Raw genomic sequence first — 12,741 nt, 5'->3', positions numbered from 1 at the left:
GTCACTAGTAAATGATGACATCTTGTGCTGTAATTAGCAGCTATTTGCAGACTCAAAATACTTTGATTCAAATAAGCAAAGTAAGGATCTAGGTTCTTTCTATGTTAAAAAAAAAAAAAAGAAAAAAATTCAGGAAAAAAGACAGATGTAGCCATATAAATATATGACAAGCAGGCAAAATAGCCTTTTTAGAATGCAGAGCAAGTAATATTAATTTGTAAGCTATCTGAAATTCAAATTTTGTTAAGAGCTTGCTGATTCCAAGAAAAGACAGCTGACATTTTGATTATAACTACTTCATTTATTGACTTAATGCTGTATATAATCTTTCTAAAACAAATACACCAAATTAATAATTATATACAAACTCCTGCAATGCCCTCAAAACAGGATTCACTGTAGCTCAGCGTGATGGGGGGGGGAGTTTCCAAGCAATTAAATTGTATCCTTTAAGATCATTAAGGCTCAGGGTCAGACCAGGCTCTTTATTCTTTTAAACAGATGTTTGGGGGATCCTGGCTGCCCTTTTTTTTTATCACCTTCTGCTAATTACTATCTGCCTATTCTCTCCACTCCCTGGCTTTCAAGCGGCCAGTGGGCCCCTGAATACCATCTGCTCAAAATTCTGGTCCCTGCCCTCTATTAGACCTCACTAGACCTTAGTGTTTTTTCTTTTCCATTATGGAGATCATGCATGCATTAGGTGGGTCATGTTCTTTTTGCTATACACAGTGGCACGTGCCAATGCCCTTGAGGAATCAGCTGCAGGGATAAATTTACAATTGGCTTGCTTCCCCCAAAACAACATTAAGCTTTTGTTCTCCCATGCACAATTTCATACAATTACAGAGATATAACTGTCTACTTTAGATTATAATGAAATTTGAAAATATCTTTGTAAAGCAACAGAGTTAATTAAACACAGAAAGCTTAAAAAAAAAAAAAGGAAAAGCAGCAAAAATAGAATTTTTAACTAACTACTTCGAATCCCTGAATTTAGACAGGGAATTTTCTCAGCTTCCTCTGAACAGAAACTAAAACAAGCTACTTATCTCAGGCACTAGCTTCTTTTCTCTACAACTTCATTTCTGTATATTTTTTATCTAAGAAACAGTGCACATCAAGTTGAAATAAGGAACTTGGTCATATTAAAGGGCATCTATGCAGCACTGCTTGCAGCTTGTAAAGAAGTGGTTGAAGGAATTCCTCCTGTAATAAATAGAGTTCCCTCCTCACTTCGGTTAGCAGTGTAATTGTACAAATTGCTTTGTGTTGGTCATATACTGCAGACTACAAAAAGAGGTTTAAAGAGATTTGAAAACACAGAGCAGTGGCTGTTGCTTCATGTACTGCTATTATGATTAAACCCCGGAGACCATTTTAAGACTATGTTATAATTTGCACATCTTTTGTATGACATATGAGTCTTTGGAGCACCCAGTGGTTCACAGTTGGTTGTGTTGCTTGAATATTTACAAAAAAGCATTCTCTCCCACAGAAGAGATCAAGCTGAAAGCCTATGGGTCAGCCTTCCAAAGCCAGTGGCAGTCTCACTTGTCAGGGTCATAAAATCTTCTCTTACACTATGACATACTATGCAGGATTCATCTAAGGAATGTTTACATATAAATTAATCTAGTTACAATTATATTATCTCTCTCAGCATAGATTCCTATTATCTGTAACAAAATGGATTGCTATTATCTACAAACTTTTGATCATTTCTGACTGGCAGAAGTCACAGCTGCTCAAAGTTGATGCTGTTGGAATAAACAATTGTATAAATTGCATAAACATAATTCGAACACAGCATACTACATTTTATTCTATTTCCTGCTCCACTTGTGCTAATCCACCTCCACCAGACTGATTTTGATAGTCCAAAAAGCCTCCCTTCAGCGAAAATTCCATCTCCTGGAAATCTTCTTTTTCCCCTCTTCCAGTCTGTGCCTTTCCTCCAAAATATATACACGCATTCTATCTTGTGACAGAGAAGATCTAGTTCTGGGTAAATGTCATTTTCAAACTTGTGACATGTTTGTGATGACAAAGTGTAAACACTTTCCTCTGAGCTACAAATGGTTTGAAGTAAGAACCCATTCCAAGTCTATATATGTCATTTAAAAGACCCATATTGACTTCAGCAGGCTTTCTATCAGTTCCTGGTAATCTGTCACCACAGAAAGAGGGATAAAATACCCAGGATAATTTGTATGTCTACTGGTTTGATTACGAAATGTTTAGAGTTTATGGTCTCAGGAATCATGGTGCTTAGAAGAGAGAGTTTGGTCAGAGTTTCATTGTTTGTCCTGTGTTACTGGCAGTTTTCTGGCATGAAACCAAAAAGCAGAAACACCACAGGCATACAAGCTTTCTAGTTTTCTTTGATTTAATTACAAAAAGTTGTCTTGATTCCACCTAAAAGTAGCAAAGCTAATGCCACCACTTTTCCCTATCTTGGAAGAAAGGTTCCATGGGGTTATCTTCTTCAATTACTCTTCCTACTCTGAATATCAGTAATAATCATCAGATAACCAGCCAATCAGAATTAATAACTTCATACCTTTTGGAAAACTGATGAAAACCTTTTTTACACATACTGTAAGACATTTGGTGGATTTTAAAATTATCTATGGTAATGAAAATAATTTTTCTATTTTTAGAATTGACTTAGAATTTAATAGCAAGAAGATTTCTTTAACAATATTGTCAAAGTCTTTAAGATGAACTTCAAGGATAAGATCTAGTTTATTTAACATAGACACTTAATTTGCCCTTAAGTCTCAGGTATCTAATGAACCAGACATTCAGATATGGGGTTTTTTTTAATTCTCTCTATAGATAATACAGAAACCTTGGCATCTCTGAAGATCTTCAAGGAGAGAGTCCCAAACTCACCCTACGACCACATATTAAAAATCTCTAGGTTCGATGAACACAAGATCAAAGAAGGATACGAAATTATACTAATCCCAGTTAGAGTCAGCACTTAGACTCAGCATTACCTCAAGGTTTCCTCACATGGCTTTCTTGTAGTTGAAAGCTGAGGAACTGGGAGATTTTTTTTTCTGTCTTTTGTGAGTCTTAATGGCTGCATAATTTTATTTATACATGGGAGACAAAAGAATTTAAGAAAATGTTACTGAAAAGAGCCTATAAATTTGGACGTGCGGTCTCCTACTCCAATCACCCTTAAACCTACACGTCCATAGGAGTTCAAACAAAAGCTAAAAAATGCTGACTCTACATTTGTGTATACAGAATGCTCAGGTATAATGTTCATCTGAAGAATGTATGTGTTTTCATTAAAGATTTACAGCTGAATTTCTAATGAAAGTGGAACAATATTCTGAGGACTGCTTCAGAATTGTACTGAATTAAATGGCAAGTTGTAGGCTTACCTATTTAATATTTATCTATTAATTTGATCTATGCTTGTCCTCAATTCTAAGTCAATTAATTTGAAGGATCATTTGAGACTTGGACAGTTTCTAAGTACTGATATGTCTGTCATCACTGTCATAGGTGAACTGCCCATGAACCTGGCCCTCTTGTTACCCAGTGGCTGTTGTCATATAGTGAAAAGGTAAATGAAAAATTTTCCTGTTAAATAGCAATTGTGGCAGAGGAAGCACTCCAGAAAGAGAAAGACCCTCCCAAATGTTAAAGTTTTTAACACTTCACTGGTCAGAGGGAGTGCTCGTCACCCAAACTCATCTCACTTTTGTTGCCAGACATATCTTTATACCTATTGTTGGGTGGATTCATGATCAAGAAGGGACTGTCATGTTGAATCCTTACACAGTTCCACAAGTAGTTTCCTCCTGCTGCAGGAGGTGGACGTGAAAAGTTGAGGAGCAGTACACATAAGATTCATCTCATCTGTTCTTACACATCCAGAGTGTACACTGATGCATATTACCAAGTTACCACTACATCTGTTGAAGGAAAATTAATATCTTTTGCATGTAGTTTATCTAGTATTTATTAAACTGTTATCAGGATGAAAATAATTACTGTAGTTTGCTAAGATGACTAGGTTCCCATGGCTATCAAGGAGATCTAAGCCTATGTGTTAACATTAAATGACTACTGTCTGCAACACAGAATTATCTCAGGTCTCTTCTTGACAAGTCAAATTTCTTATTAACACACGTTCCAAATGTGTCTTATGAAGATAATGGGCAAAGAATCTTTTAAGTGTCACATGGAAGTGCAGAAGTCAAGGATTTTTCATTTTTCTCTTTCCAGAAATAACTTTAAAAGGGGTCCAGGGGAGGAAAATCCTTGCTTCATTTTTGCATTCTTGAATTTAGAAATAATGGACAGAGGCTGATTATTCTGATTCAAGAAGATGGAACAATTGGCCCTCAGAGCTTCCCAGTACATTTCTGCTCCTGTGGGAGAAGTACTTTAGTGCAGAGTCAGCATCCAGTGTAACATTTCTTACTTAGTCTTATCTCTGGTGCTTTTCACCAAAATCACATTGATTTCTAAGTCATTAAATGAAGCATTAGAAGACATATGGCTTAAAGGATAGCACTGCTTGGGTTCCCCATAGTGTGGTAATACAGATTCTGGACACATGGATTGTTCTTTGGTGACTTATTTTATTAGGTTTCCAAATCACACTAATGCCCAGAGGGTGTGAATAGAATTGAAATAGCTTTACACTGCCACAGGAGGGTTGGGAAGGCCCCATTTTATGAGGCTGAGGTTAACACTAAAATAACATGTGGCAGATGGTCACTTTTTGCCCGTTTTACCTGACCAGTATTTTTGTAACACAAGCCAGCAATTCATTTCTCTTCTCTCATCAAAGAATAAAACCATAGAAAATATTTTAACTGATGACTTTAATGTTTCTAAACACAGATGTGGAGGCAGATTGTATACTATCAAGTCAGTAACATATACTATAACATCCTCCCAATGAAAAACCATTTTTGAGTAAAAGAATATTTGTTTCGTCTCTAAGACTTTTCTGATTCAGTTTTTAAAACTTTATTGCTTTGAGAAAAGTTGTCTACCATTTTTGGGTTTAAGATACGAGTTTTATGTTATTTAAGAACAAATTTTCTCTTTACTCCAATATATTTTTTCTGATAGTAGCCAGTGGCTGATGCACAAGAAAAGATAAGCAGAAACTTTATAGGTAGTGAATGCCTCTTTGCCTCACTTACTTACTCAGTTTCTGGAAATTAGAGGTTTATGAGTTCCTGAGCTGAGTGTTTCAACTAGACCTTTGTGACCAAGATTTATTCCAGAAAGTTGGCTAATTCCCTTTTGAAATCGTTTATATTCTGACTATCACAATATGATGTGGCCACAAGTTCCACAATTTAATTACATATTGGGGAGAAAATGTTTCTTTTTGTTTATTTTTGGTTTGCTGGCTTATAATTGCATTGAATAATCCAGGTATTTTTTATGTTGTAAGAAACACTGAATAATCATTCTCTATTTAGCTCCTCCATAGCCCTCACATCACTTAGTAGACTGACCGTATTAAACCATGCCTATTTTAGTACATTTCTTTTTATTCTATATTAGCTTGTGTGATTGTCTGCAACATTTTTTTTCTTCTTCTCTTGGAATATTTCATTATTTAAAGTCCTAGTCTGATGGCGTTAAGAGCCATGGCTTCCTAAAATGAGTGTTGGATGAGTGTTTGATGACAGTTACCTCCAACCATATTCACAATCAGCTTGCTTATATAGCTCCTCTGAATTTTAGAAGGATAGCATGTTTATAATTACCTTTTAGCAATAAACCTTCCTCCTGAATGTACAGTCTGTAGTACAGTTTGCTGTAAGCCAGTCCCCGAGTATCATCTGAAACAGGCATTATACAAATTTCTATGGTTATGCCTCAGCACTTCAATGGTTTTCATGGTCTAGTCTTTTCAACCAAGTTTACTTGAATCACCTTTCAAGCAAACAAATCAAAACGGGTCATAGTGTTTTATTCAAAATCTTAAAGTCTTTCTTCTTGAGGAAGAGAACTTAAAAATCTCCTCTCAAAGCCATTTTTGGCACTCTCAGCAAGAAAAGATTTCCAAATCATTTATTTTGTCCCATCCCAAGAAATATCCCATGCCATTGTGCCTCCTGTCACTACAGTTATTAATTCCCTTCATTCAGTGCCACACCTCTCAACACTTTTTTATTACTCTAAGCCTCTTAATAAATCTCAGATTTCTTCTCATTTCAAAACTCTTTCTCCTTCTTCTAGACCTCTCCAAAACAATTTTGCAGGATGGGAAATACATGGTATTCTCACACACTTCCCTGGGCTTCAAAATCTTTTATGCTGTAGAAAAGAAACATCCATGACAAGAAAGAAACACGCATTTGAAGGATTGCATAGATATCAAACACAAAGCACAAAGCACTTGATTAGGGGGCAAAACATACTTTTTTTCCAGGAATAGAAGAGGTTCCTCTCAGAACTGCTTTAGACAGATGTTCAGATAGATGTAACAAACCTCAGAGAGTAAGAGGATGTCATAAATCAGCTTACTCATGCATCAGTAGTTTGCATAAAGCCTGCAATGTAAACCTCCTACCCATTAATTATGTTTCTTCAAAAGGTGCTCTGAGGTCACCTTCAGTGCAGAATATAGCCCTTTACAGTATGTACAATTCTGGCAACAGTGGTGAAAATTAGACCATGGCAATCCTCCACTAACATTGCTATACACTTCCTTATTCCCACAGTAAGTACGGACTCATTATCAACATCACTGGTAAAATTTCCATCACCTCAGGATCTCACCTTCTATGAATTCTGTCAATCAGACCTGTTTTCATGTCTTTGCACAGTTGTTTTCAGTCTTCAGGGTCTAAGACTTGCTATGAGATTCATTATCTATACTTTTCATAGTTTCTGTAACTAATTGAGTTATATTACCAATGGCCTATATTTTTTGCGTCATTGGGGAGCATACAAAAAGGAAAGAGAGCAAAGAAGCAGATTTTGGTCCTAGCATTGAGATAGTGTATAAGTAGTGTAAATTACAGCTAAGGAAATGAGTGAAATTATAGACATCTGTGTGCAAATAAACTAGATTAAATCACTACCAGGTCCTTTTATTTTTAGGAATTTCATTGCTTTGAAAACATCATGCCACTTAAATAGCTAAGATTGTGTCGTGTTATATTTCCCATTCTTTTCCTTTTCATCACTTTTTTATATTCACAAAAATGGAGTCTGGACATTTTTACACTACAATAGCTTCTATTCTGCTGTTTTCATGCTGTAGGAATAGAAAAATTCAGTTAAAAGTCAACAGTAAATAATCAGTTTCTCTTTAAAAATGGTAGGGAGAGAAATTTTTATATTAGCACATCAGTGTTTGCAGGTTTTTATCAGAAATCATTTGTTTGCCCATTATTATTTTAGGGCAGAGGGTTCAGAAAGTATTCAATAGATTTTCTCTTCTACTGACTTTTTTCAGTCAATCTTAAAGACTAAATAAATTCATGAGAACTCTTATTTTAACAGGAGAATACTAAGCAGTACAGAAGACTAGCTGGTGTCCTAGTCCAGCCATGTCATGTTGATATTAGCTCAGCTAGCTAATGGGCAACTTCATTCAGCTGCTCAGAAGATCTCCAGAATCAAACCATAACAAAAAAGACTAAGAATGGGAAGACTAAGAGGAGAATTCATCTTCTTCATATATCTACTTGCAGAAACAGAGGCTTCTGAAACAATCCAGCTATTTATTATACTCCCTTTAAAAACAAGGCAAATAATGAGCACACTTTAGAACAACTTTAAATATCCATTTTAACCAAAGAATTACAGTCTTTATTCTGCTTTATGCACTGTCTGGATCTCCCCTAACTGAAATGGGAGCCTGCCATGGTTTTCATTGCCTTCCTCTTGGCATACACAAGGTGTTACTGATCATTACAGTATGCATGCTGAGCTCTTGGTGACCTGAGAAACATCCCGTCCTCAGCACTACACAAGAGTTAATATAAAAAAGTGCTTTTTTTACTGACAAATAACAACTATCAAGCTCAGGAAACACCAATGGAGAAAATCTGACTCCGTTATGTGGAAATTTGTATCTTAGAATCAGATTTTTGTTTAGTTCTTTCAAAGACCATCTATTTACTTCACTGTTGCTCAATGTTTATAAAGTACTTTAATACCTGATTTCACTATACAGTATATTTTCTTTTTAGTTAGAATTTGTGGTAATAAGATAAATTAAGGAAATTAATACATGACATTTACTGACTTAGTGTTGTGGAAAACTGAAGATTTAGTGCCCTTCAAAGTAAATGTAGACTTTGGCTTTACCTCAGCAAAATATTAACTCTCATGTCAGTAACTCTTGATGTTCATTACTTACTTTAATGAAAGCCAATTTTAGCTTAATCTGGTTTACAGAGAAAACTACCTTCTGGCTAGAGTTAAAGAATTTTATTTCAGCATTATAATAAAAAGAAGACTTTTTGGAGGATCTAACAGTGCAAACTTTCATGATTATATCTTAGCCTCATGAGAATTGATGTTTTCTCCTCCTGAAGTCATGTTATTATGATTTTCTCTTGTCATCTTTTTTCTCTTAAAATAAAATGAATCATCCACACTTGTGGTTTCAGATAAAACTCCTGAAAATAATAATCTTAAATGATCCAAAACCAAAAGTTGAATAAAAGTGGTCTGCAATTTGTTTATGTTTTCATCTCATAATTTTTAAGTCAGTACCACTGTTTTTTTACATTTGTAATTGGAAAGAAGAGTTAAAAAGAACAGCTAAGACATGTGTTGGTTTTATCAATATATGATCATAAATGATTTCACAGATTAAACTACTTGTTTTGAAGACCTATATTTGGGGTAAGAATATATAGGACAGGTTAGACTATGAAAATTTGGAATTTCCAAGAAACTAGAACTACAATATTTTTCTAAATATTATATTATATAAATACGTTATTTTCTAATTGTGGAAATGGATGTTTACATGATACTGACAACATTTTAATTCTTGACCATAAAACATAAATGAACAAAATCCTGAGATCTTCACAGAGCCTTTAATCAGGAAATCGTTCATTAAATCAAAGAGAAATGTATCTAAGTATACAAGTGAAGTCTTTATATTATGAATTGAAATAAAAATAATATTTTTTTTAGCTGTATTCAATGTACATCTTCCAAGATATGTCATATTCATTAACTGTCAAACTGTTGCATGACAGTTGTTCTCCCAGTGTAGGTGAATGAGGACTAAAAATCTGCCCTCCATGGCTTCTTCCAGCCTCATCTCGGGTGAGAATGCTTTAAGGACCCAACAGAGATAAGAGGATTGGCACTGGTTTCTTAGTTTCAGCCTTGAAGACCATTTGCATTTTCAGCCTTATACTGTGAAGTATGGCCAGACCTGAAGAATTAAATGCCTCTTGTATAGCACATTTCCTCCTTACATGCATAATGGATCAAACATCTCAGCTAGATGTTATTTTTTCAACTCAGTTGAGTAAATGAGGTATCAGGAAATCCTGGCATAATAAAGTGAAATTCTGTATCATAATCAGCTAACAAAGGAAAGTGTAATAGTTGATGGAAAGCAGAATATGAAAGCACAATTAAATCTGGCATACATATCATCAAGTCAAATTACCACTTGCTTATAGAAAAATGTGGTAGAGAAGCATTTATGAAGATCACGGAGTAGCCTTAGTCTTCAAGTGTTGAACAAAATTACAGCAAGATTGTGTTTTATTTAGGCTGGCAGTGTTCCTAGAAAGCACTAGTTGTGATGCATGGAGACTGAAATAGTGGCTTTTTATTTGTACTCAAAGCTCCAGACTATTGTTCTGTTCAATCACTTATAGATCAGGCTGCTCAGTAGCTTTCATAAGCACTGGAACAATGTGAATAAATTGTACTGACAATGCTGACAGCTCCATATCCTGCCTGAGAAAGGTCTGAAATGTTTTAAACTTTTGCTTTTTCATTCACTGAAGGGTGGTCCTTGTGTACAATACATTGGTCTCCATACTTTACAAGATTCCCCCCTTCTTCCCACACGTACAACTTTTTTGGCAAAAAGAAATGAGCTTCCTACCATTAGTTTCTAAAGAAAGGATTCTAAATCTATCTGTCTTTAAACATAATTTAGAAAACCAAAGGAAAGCTGTGTGAGCACAATAAAATGTTGTTCTTAATAAATTCCCAGCTGGCAGGGGTCCCATTTCTCTGATATTTGTAATCCTTTCTGCGTTTGCTCCAGACATAAATATAAATACAATAGAATTTTTGTAAAATAATATTCAGGCTACTAGTTCCAGCCAAACTGCACATTCAGACCTTCCTTAATTTTTGTTGTTGTTGCTGGGATTTTTTTTGTTTGTTGTTTCACAAAATTAATTTTTAATTCCCTCAAAACTGTTTTCCTTCTCACAAATAAAGATTGTTTGGAGATGAAGTTTCCATAATTTGTGTGTAATGAAAAATTCAAAGTGATAATGTCTGCCTCTGGATGCAGGATTTACAAGCTTATGGAAAGTAAATTGGCTTCCTAATTTTTCTGCAAATGAGCAGATGATAGTTTTACCTCTTTGAAATATGCCACACCTGCCTATACACAAAACAGATAGACCATTTTTCCCACCACTGCAATGAAAAAGAGGAAATAATTGTGTCACATTGTCCATCTCTTCACTGTGACCACCACATTTTTCAACTTACAGTTTCATTGTGAAACCTTGGGTGCATACGTTGGCTGCGTGCACTCTGCATTTGTAACTAGATACATGTGCATACACAGGTGTATTTGCATGTAGTTCCTAGAACAATGGGTCAGTGATCACAGGTTACCACCATTTTATTAGTAAGTAGATGAGAAAAGGAGAAATTAGGCAAAACCAGAGCCTCCTGAATGTTAGAATGCATTACTGGCAGTTCTCAGACCGATATCTGAATAACTACACTGTGATAAGAATGAAATACCAAATGTGCAAAGCCAGAGCTCCATACGATCAAGTGAAAACAGAAAGAATTGTCAGAGCCCAAGTCTAAGGCCACAGTCTGTTGATTATTGTTCTATTGTGAAAAACAAACAAAAATGTAAGCTTGTACAGCATATGAAAACACACATCAAATTGCTGGCAACATTTCAGCTTTGAAATGCAGCAAATGTTGAAACATATTTCAATTCCTTGTCAGTTTTTAGATCCTGCTTTATCTCTTGTCATTTGTATGACAGAGACTGAAATTTTTGACAACTGAAATAGGTGCCAGTGCACTACACTCAGAGTCTGATCCAACAGCAGATGAATTCAAAGGGCACCTCTCTCCCAACTTCAGTGGAAGCTGGGTGATATCCAGTATCAAATGAAAACCCTATTATGAGGGGATACAATCTGAGTAATCAGCTCCTGAGTGCATTTACCTCAGATAATCCTCTAGTTCCCCCAGCACTCCCCTTGGTCAGCCATGAGAAGAAAATTAGTCAGGAAGCACGGATTTAATGTCCTCAGAGCCCCCTCACAAAAGGAAGCAAACTTCACTTTCGTAAAGGCTTTTTGTCTGCTGGTAATTCATTCCAAGCCTCTAAAGCATTTGATGTTGCCTCAGAAACTCTCCTGAGCCTTCCTAGCAAAACTGCTCTTTAAAGGTATCGATTGAGCTCACCACTGTCCTATTCTCACAGGAGCACCCTGACAGTAGGGGACCTGCATGTGCATGACTGTTCCAACCCCATCTCCCCTCTAAACTCATCCCTAGCCCACTAAATCTGTCCAGACAGGATTTTAGAAGGGTGGGGAGGTGGTGATTTTGCTAATTATTTACTACCTGCTTGTCAACATTAGATTATTGTACCTATACTCTTGAGATAGAAAATGTCATGTTAATATGGAGGGAACAAGAGTCTCTACCTTATTGGGAAAACTCTGATTAATGTTTTTCTCAGAGAGGAACATTATTAAATGGTGCAATGGTGAGCAGTTTTGTGGTTGGGTGTTTTGGGATTTTTTGTAATACAGTTGAAAAGTTAAGACATTCTGTAACTCAGAAGTATCAGACGTTTTTTGGTTTGACTCCAACATTGAAACACTGCCATAGAGCTGCAGTTCCTGATGTGGCAGGCTTTCAAAGGCTTCCCGTCACTGCACATGCACAACTCAATGGCAGCTGTGTGCTAACTCTCCATTTAAACCCAGCAACTCCTCAACTTCAATCAGTCCAGGAATATCCTGAGAAAAATTTTAAGAAATATGTATTCAAAGAGCAAAATGTATAGGAATTTGGATGCATAACAGAAACTTTAAAAATTACAGTTTGGGAAATCCAAAATATGCTTGTGCCTTCCTGGATGGTGCCTTGGCACTGCAGCTGCTTGGGAGGTGAAGACCCTTGGGCCACCAGGTCCTGATTTCCAGATATTGACTCCTCCCAGAGATCTGACACAATTGACAAAATTTACCAAAAATTTTTCATTCTACAGGGCTAGTTTGCCCAAAGGAAACATCATCAGAAATGTTTTGTTCAGTTTTACTCACATGTGATGAGCTGCTAGATGGAAAGACAAAAACATGCTTGCCAGAGCTCTGGATGCATTCAGAGGCAGGAGACCAGTATGTGACTCCCTGTTCCTTCCTCAGGCACAATCACATGGAGTATAAACACAGTGATATTCTAGGAGGTTATCATTTATGTAAAGGCAACTATATTGTCCACAGTAGTTTTAAAAACCTAATTATTTTGCCAGTA

Source organism: Neopelma chrysocephalum, unplaced genomic scaffold (genome assembly GCF_003984885.1).
Source record: "Neopelma chrysocephalum unplaced genomic scaffold, ASM398488v2 Primary Assembly neopelma1_45, whole genome shotgun sequence".
In the NCBI taxonomy this organism is placed as follows: domain Eukaryota; kingdom Metazoa; phylum Chordata; class Aves; order Passeriformes; family Pipridae; genus Neopelma; species Neopelma chrysocephalum.
The sequence above is the reverse complement of the archived record's forward strand: the minus strand, read 5'-3'. Positions refer to the sequence as shown.